Here is an 8,229-nt window from a genome sequence, read left to right as displayed (position 1 = left end):
TGCTTCTTGTTTTTGGGCCACCATTCTTATGTGTGCCATATCCCTTCGTTCTTCGACCTCATCCAAGTCTTGTAACCTACTTTCGTCGTTGCTCGATCCACTCTCATTGGAAAATATTTACGAGCTAAAATATGAAAAATCTTGGGGAGGGTCAAAAATCACATGTCTACAACAGCATCTCACCTGTGTTGGTCTTTGGCGTTGTGCGGTAGGCCCATAGCACTTCCTATAGTAGTTCCGGCCATAGCCCTTTGGCATCTTCAAGCTTTTTCTTTAATATGTTTAATATTGTTTTATTGGAGGATTCCGCTTGACCGTTGCCAGTAGGATGATACGGCGTGGAGAGTATCCGCTTAACATGCCATTTTTCGAAGAACTCAGTCGTCTTTTTCCCGACAAACTGGGGTCCGTTGTCGCAACTGATTTCTTTGGGATGCCGAAGTTGTATATGATGTTTTTCCAGATGAACGTCGTTACACCTCCTTTTTACTACACCCCGTAAAGGGTATAAACATAAGAGAGTTTTTTCAATTAAAGGACAATCGAAACGGGATTTGTTTATTTTAAGATCAGAGTCGTCACTTGGGAGTTTTATGGTGTCCCAAGTCACCGATTCAAATCCTGAATCGAGGAAAAATTGACTCTGTATTATAGTCCACGAATCAGAAATTCGAGTAAGGAATTCTGTTAACCCGGAAGAAGGTGTTAGGCACTCCCAAGTTCTGTGGTTCTAGCACGGTCGCTTTGATCATACTTGGCTTATTAAAATTGTTTAATTACTGACTTTAGATCCTACGTGCACTTACCTTTTTTTAACCGCTTCTAGTCACTTGATCTATTCGTAATTAAAGAACTGAGTTACGCGTACGTATACTCCTTTTTGGCGCGTCAGAAATCATGTCATGCAAACGTGTCCACAATTAATAATGCTTGTTCATTTATTTAAGAAAAATTTGGTTGAAGTTGCGCGAACGCATACCTCGAGTCATTTAAAAGTTTAATTATGTTACACGAACGTATACATAATCGCAATACTAATCTAAATCGGGCCTAAAGCAAACTACGAATGTTAACTTTGTAAGGGCCATGAAAATTTACTAAATGGCACGCCTAGATTTCTAAATAAATTAAAATATTAATTAAGCGAGGTCCACGAATCTAAGTCAGCTACTTCTTAAAGCTTTTTCTCTACTAAAGTTTACGCTCCAATTGCTAATGTTAATAAAATTCATGAGTTAAAAGAAAACCATCAACATAAATATTCAAACTCGCCATCCCAAACATTGTCAAAGTACTTTCAAACAAAATAAAGATACCAAAAGAATAATGAAACAGCTCAGGAAAAACTATCCCAAGAACAAGTCACGGGACCGACCAAAACAAGCATTTTTAACTAGAGAAAACAATATAAACCAAAGCACCTTTTAAACCATATCTGGAGAGAAATGAACTAATAATAAAGATAACAAACAAATATTTTCATTCTCTTTGAACTTTCGGCATTGAGGAGTGTCTATACGAGTTGCAGCCAACAAGTCTTAGACAAATGATTCATATTAGTTTATGCTTGGTTTCAACATTCATACCTCTATCTTCAGTGAGTGAGTATTTCAATAACAAACAATCTAATTCAGAACTCTTATGAACTTATTCAGTGCTCAATTAACAGTGCAATGCCAACCATGATGATATTTAGTCACTAACATGTTGCAGATTATATTATATGGTTAAACTTGAATCATTAAGAAAACAACTCTATCACATGACTTTGTCGTCTACTCAATCTCAACGAAATCGTCACCCACAATTTTAACGACATCAACAGAGAAACAACGCAGTAAGATGAACCACAGATGGAAATCCAGCAAACTAACATGTCTAATTTCTCAATTACAACCATTCTTTGACAAATACACTAATCAGGACATTTAAAGCTACATGGTAATTGTAAAACTGAAAGAAGAAGAGGTAAAGTCCATCAACAACATCATATTACTACACCAATCCATATCCAGAACGGCCAGAAAGGAGTAGAAGGAAATTAAGCTAAACTAAACAATTTCGAAGGTGCAAAAACATGGAATAACAACTACATTAGTGTAAATATTCATTCAAGTGAACCAATCTTCACATTCACCCATTTTCATACATTGGAAGATGAGATGAGTACCTAGAAATCACAACAGAAATGAAAGATGAGGGGTCAGCCAAGTAAAAACAGTAGCAGCAGGTGTTTCAGCACCAGGGTCAGCTCACTAAACAACTTCAGACCAGGAATGAATAAGGATTGATCAACTTGGAAACAATTTCAAACCAGCAAAACATTCAATAAAGCCCATCAATCAAAATCGAATTAGAAATGAACCAAAAAACCTTGAACACCAACTGATTCAACTCATCTTGACCTTTAGTTGCTCAGAAATTATCTCAGAATGAATACCACAAGAATTTCCACGGATTTTCTCAATAAAACAGTGATTTTTGTATTTTTTTCCACCGTCTAGGATTTTTTGGGATTTCCTAGCTCTTGGGTCTGCCTTGAAAGGCAAGAAATGATGCCTTTATAGGCAAGAAAGCAGGGCAGCCTCAGCTTGCACTTTTCCCCTTTGCTAATTTTTGTTTTAGCTTAAAAACCCCTAGCCAAAAATCGGATTTTTCACATTAATCCCCACCCCAGCTTCCAGGAAGCTTCCTTCAGTCAGTTATAAAAGATTCCCCAGCCTAGATTACCCAAATTATCCCCCCAAACCCTGTTATTTACTTTTAGGAAAAAGCAGGGTTAGATCAACCCAAAACCAATTTTAAACTTGGGCTAACATGCATGTTTCCTTCAAGCGACGGGCTAGTGAACAACAGACCCCAAACCCAGCCCAAACAAACAAACTTAAGGGAATTAAAATTCAGAACAGCGACAACACACACAATTAATCCAATTCCTTTTCTTCTTTTCTTTTAAAAACGTTTTAGCCTGAAATTAACACTAAGTTATTAACTAGCATATTTAACTTAATCCTACAGAAAAGGAGAAGCAACTGATGACTAAAGATTGAACTAAAGGAAACAGAACAAGGCAGAAAAATACCAAGGGAACAGAAGATACTTATGCACTCCATTTTAAACTTCAGAATCCTCAAAGACGAGGCTGACCCGACATCGAAACTCCAGCGAATTCAAAATCTTGACCAAATGGCGAGAATTGTAACACGAATATTAGTCGAACTCTTGTTTATAGCTAATAATTTGTGCCGCAATTCTCATCACGAGCCAAGAAAGGAACGAGGTGGAATCTTGAAGAAATTTGGTCATTTGAGGTTGAGTGTCTGAAATCGGGTCAGAAACAAGGGAAAGGGCGCTCTTGATATGAAATAGCCCCATTTTTTTTATGTAAACTGAGGAATTCATGGTAGTTATAACACGATCTGAAATTCGAAAAAATCCGGTGTTCTTTTGGAAAAAATGGTGGCAGGACAGGAAAGAGGGGACGATGGGGGTTGTCTGGTCGAAATTTGGATGGATTTGGAAGTGCTCCGCCGCCGTGAGGCGATTTCCGGACGGCGGAGCCACGGTGGAAAGGGGTGGTGATTTCAGAGATGGGATTAGGCTTCGGGCTCAGGAGATGGGGGGTCTGAAGATTCAGACACTTTTATATGGGGGGAAGGGCCAGTTCTGGTCCGTTGGATCTAGGCACGATCAATGGCTCAGATCAAAACTTAACGAAACGACGCCGTTTGGATATGGGTGGGGAAACTGGACCGGGTTGGACACGGGTTTGGGCTGAGTAAAGGGTATTTTGGACGGGTGTGGGTTTGGGCTTGGGGTAAATTTGGCCCAGAGCTTAATTTGCTCTTATTCCCCTTTCCTTTTCATTTTCCATTTTTCATTTTTCTTCTAATTTCTTTTTTAAATTGAGATTAAAAATTAAACATAAAACCTAAATTAATTCCTAATCAAATTATCCTATCAAATTAAGTCAACTAACTCTAAATAATAATTACCATAACTAATTAAATACCAAATTAAAGAAAACCTCCAAAATTCGAGACTAAAATTAAAAAAATGCAAAAATAAGTTATTTTTTGTGATTTTTCCATTTTTATAAAACAATTAATTTGATAATTAATCCCAAAGTGTAGAATTAAATCCCAAATGCAAATGCAACATATTTTTTTGTATTTTCATTAATTAAACGAAAACGAAATGCACAGACAAATGCAAACAATTAACAGAAAATGCCACAAAAATTGCAAATAATGAAAAGAAATCATTTTGTTTTGAATTTATGGGAGTAATTCATATAGGACAAAAATCACGTGCTCACAGCTGCCCCTCTTTGCCCGTAAACACGAAGAGTTTTCGTGCAAAGATAAAGTGAGCGGATACGAGCGATTTTTGCCCGTTTGAATACTCCGTGGGAAATATTTTTGAAAGATTTGACCGCACCCTGTTTCCGAGGTTGCCTACATATCCTTGGCTAAAGAGGAATCAGGTCAGTGTAGTTCAGGAATGTTTGGTAGCTGAGACTACCATGACACTGTGATTTCACTGTTGTTGCTACTGCTGCTACTGCTTACTGAACCCCCTTATTACACCATATCAAAAATAAAAGAAGCTAGACTAGACTATGATCTACGCTTTACAAAATCCTATCTATATCTTCAAACTTGCTCTTGTGTTTCTTGTCGTCTTGTTAACTTGTATTCTCCCGGTGAAATCCGTTTGTTGCCGCCTCGAATTGTAATCTGAGATGTTTTCCCTTTTCTTCAGGTGGACGCCTGACTGCTAACATCGAATTGTATCCTGAGATGTTTTTCCTTACTCTCCAAGTGGATGCCTAACTGCTGAACTTGATATGTATTCCCATGCTCTGACTCCAAGACGTGAATGTATTCCCATGCTATCCAGGTGGGCTCCTGACTTTAGCAAAATAGACAAAAACAAAGAAAATTTTCTGCCCCAGTTTGGCTATGTAGGCCCATGTGTAAGTGTAAAACGAATCACATTACCGAATATCAAAGAATTTTGAAAACCAAAACTTGACTCGTGCTCCCTTGTTCTCTAGACGGGCTCCTGACTGCTAAACTTGAAAGTATTCCCTGCTTTCCAGGCAGGCGTCCTGACCTCAATTTGAAATGTATTCCCTGCTCTCCAAGCGGGCGTCCTGACTTCAATTTGAAATGTATTCCATGCTCTCCAGGCGGGCTCCTGACTTCAACTTGACAAAACAAAGAATTTGAAAGCTAAAATTTAAATTGTACTCCCTTGTTCTCCAGGCGAGCTCCTGACTGCTACACTCGAAAGTATTCCTATGCTCTCCAGGTGGGATCCTGACTTCAACTTGAAATGCATTCCCTGCTCTCCAGGCGGGCTCCTGACTTCAACACAGACAAATCAAAGAATTTGAAAGCTAAAATTTAAATTGTACTCCTTTGTTCTCCAGGCGGGCTCCTGACTGCTACGCTTGAATGTATTCCCTGCTCTCCAGGCGGGCTCCTGACTGCTGCATTTTAAAGTATTCCCTGCTCTCCAGGAGGGCTCCTGATTTCAACTTGAAATGCATTCCCTGCTCTCCAGGTGGGCTCCTGACTTCAACAATAGATAAAACAAAGAATTGTTTCTGCCACAGTTTGGTAGCCGAGCACATGGGAGAGTGTTAAACTGAATCGTTCTACCAATTGTTACTAAGAATTTGAAAGCTAAGTCCTATTATCCAGGAAGGTCCTGACAACTGACAATTATATATCTAAGCTATATCTCCTAAAGGTATTACTTCCGCTAAGTCCTGTTATCTAAGAGGGTTTTAAACTACATCCTATTATCCAGGAAGGTCGTGAAGACTCCTAATTGAATCCTATATTGAACATGCAAACATTGAAACCAACTTATATCCCTTTGGGATATATTTATGCTAAATTATGTTATTCATGATTGTTTTGAATTTTAACTAAGCCACATTTTCCAGGAGGGTCCTGAAAGTTTACAGTCAAACTTGTTTTGGTGCTTTCTCTTCCCCTACGGAGAGTTTCTCCGAAACAAATGAATTTTTCTGCCCCTGTTTCAATCAAAGAAAATTTTGTCAGTTTAAAATGGAGGTTAGCTGATGGCATTCTTGTTGAAGATCTTTCCGCTGCATTGTTTTGTTCTGACTAGCTTCCCCGAACTGGCCCTGAACCGCTTTGACATTCTGACTGACTTTCAAACCCCATGACCTTTCACGAACCGAGTGTCCTATGCCCATGCTGTTGTTCACACCTCTGACCCCTTTATCCGAATCTTTGCATCTCCCATGACATTACCAAACCATTCCACCGATAAAACTTCCGGTGATTCCTTGTACCCCCTCTCACATCATGTTATCCTTAGTACGCTTTGACCACGCTATGCTTTGAAATTTTGGAAGTTGGTAGTGAGCTTTGAATTTCTTTTTCACTTGCTTTGAACAAAACTGACATTGAAACATCTTAGAAAAATAAACCCAAAAGAAAATGAAATGCAATGACTTTGCGGGTTAAGGATAAGAAGAATTCAAAACCAGATGACTGCTACAAAGGGAAAAAGAAAAAGAAACTTATCTGAGTGAAACATCTAGTACCAATGATCATGACATGCATTTCGGATTAATTGGCCCAATCTGTCCAACCAATCAACTTTTAGTTGTCGTACTTTGTTGCCTCAGAAATTCCATGACTTGATTACTTTACCCAAACCTTGACCTTGTTCATCCTGCGGTGCCTTGAAACAATTTTCCACCAACAGACCTTTCTCACTTGTTGACTTTTTAACTCACTTTCGCCTCAAGGTGCCTGTGAGGGTTTTCACCAATAAGACTCTCTCTTTTTAATTTCTCTCAACTCCCGTCGCCTTACGGTGCCTGTGAAGGTTTTCACCAATAAGACTCTCTCATTTTATTTCTCTCAACTCCCGTCGCCTTACGGTGCCTATGAAGGTTTTCACCAATAAGACTCTCTCATTTTTATTTTTCCTGCTTGAACCAGAGTGCTGCCCCTGACATGAATTACCTTTACCTGCTCGACTTGGCATTTCTCAAAAACTGATCAGGAGGTCTTTCTTTGGACCATAATGTGGGCTTTTGGACAGGGTTAGAAAGAAAGGGCATGAAAGGCTCAAAACAATTCAAATGGGTTAAAATTACAACTTTCGGAATCAGATTTCTCACAACAATCACGACTTCTACCCCAGTTTCTTGCTTGGGGGCTTTTGAATTTTTATTTTGATGAGACCGACTCGTGAGGCTGCCTACGTTTCCTTAAAAGGAATCAGGTTGAACGTAGTTCATGTCATAGAAATTACTTTGTTGTTGTGATTTCTCTTTTTCTCTTTTGCTTTTCTCTCTTTACTTTTACTGTTTTTCTTCTTCTTTTCTCTTTTCCTTTTTTCCTTTTTTTTTCTTTTTTTTCATTCTTTTCTTTCTCTTTTCCTTTTCTTCCTTTTCTTATCTTTCACACTTGTGTTTCTGATATTCACTACTGATTCCGAAAGAGGGGTAATAAAGAAAATAAATAAGGCTCAAAAGGGGTGACGATGGATAAAGTGTTTAGATAGCAGAACAAAACGCCTTCGTCATTTCAATCTTCAAAATATGCCAAATACAAACAAGTACAATCAAACAAAGAAATCATACATAATATCTCTTGACTGCATTGGAATTGATAGCCATTTCTACACATTTCCCTTCTACATCTGTCAAATATAACACGCCATTGGACAACAATCTAGTTACGACAAATGGCCCCTGCCAGTTTGGGGCGAACTTTCCTTTTGCTTCATCCTGATGAGGCAAGATACGTCTCAACACTAACTGACCCACTTCGAACTTCCGTGGACGTACCTTCTTGTTATATGCTCTCGCCATTCTCTGTTGGTACAATTGGTCGTGACACACTGCTGCCAATCTCTTTTCATCAATCAGACTTAATTGCTCCAAGCGGGTTTTGACCCATTCGACGTCATCAATTTCTGCCTCAGCGACAATCCCAAGGGATGGGATTTCAATTTCTGCGGGTATTACTGCCTCCGTGCCATACACCAACAAATAAGGAGTGGCCCCTACTGAGGTACGGACAATAGTACGATAACCCAGCAAAGTAAACAATAGCTTTTCATGCCACTGCCTAGAACCTTCCACCATTTTTCGAAGTATCTTCTTTATATTCTTGTTGGCTGCCTCGACTGCTCCATTCGCCTTAGGGCGATATGGGGTGGAATTGCGAT

Source organism: Nicotiana tabacum, chromosome 20, assembly GCF_000715075.1.
Source record: "Nicotiana tabacum cultivar K326 chromosome 20, ASM71507v2, whole genome shotgun sequence".
In the NCBI taxonomy this organism is placed as follows: Eukaryota; Viridiplantae; Streptophyta; class Magnoliopsida; order Solanales; family Solanaceae; genus Nicotiana; species Nicotiana tabacum.
Note: the sequence above shows the minus strand (reverse complement) of the source record.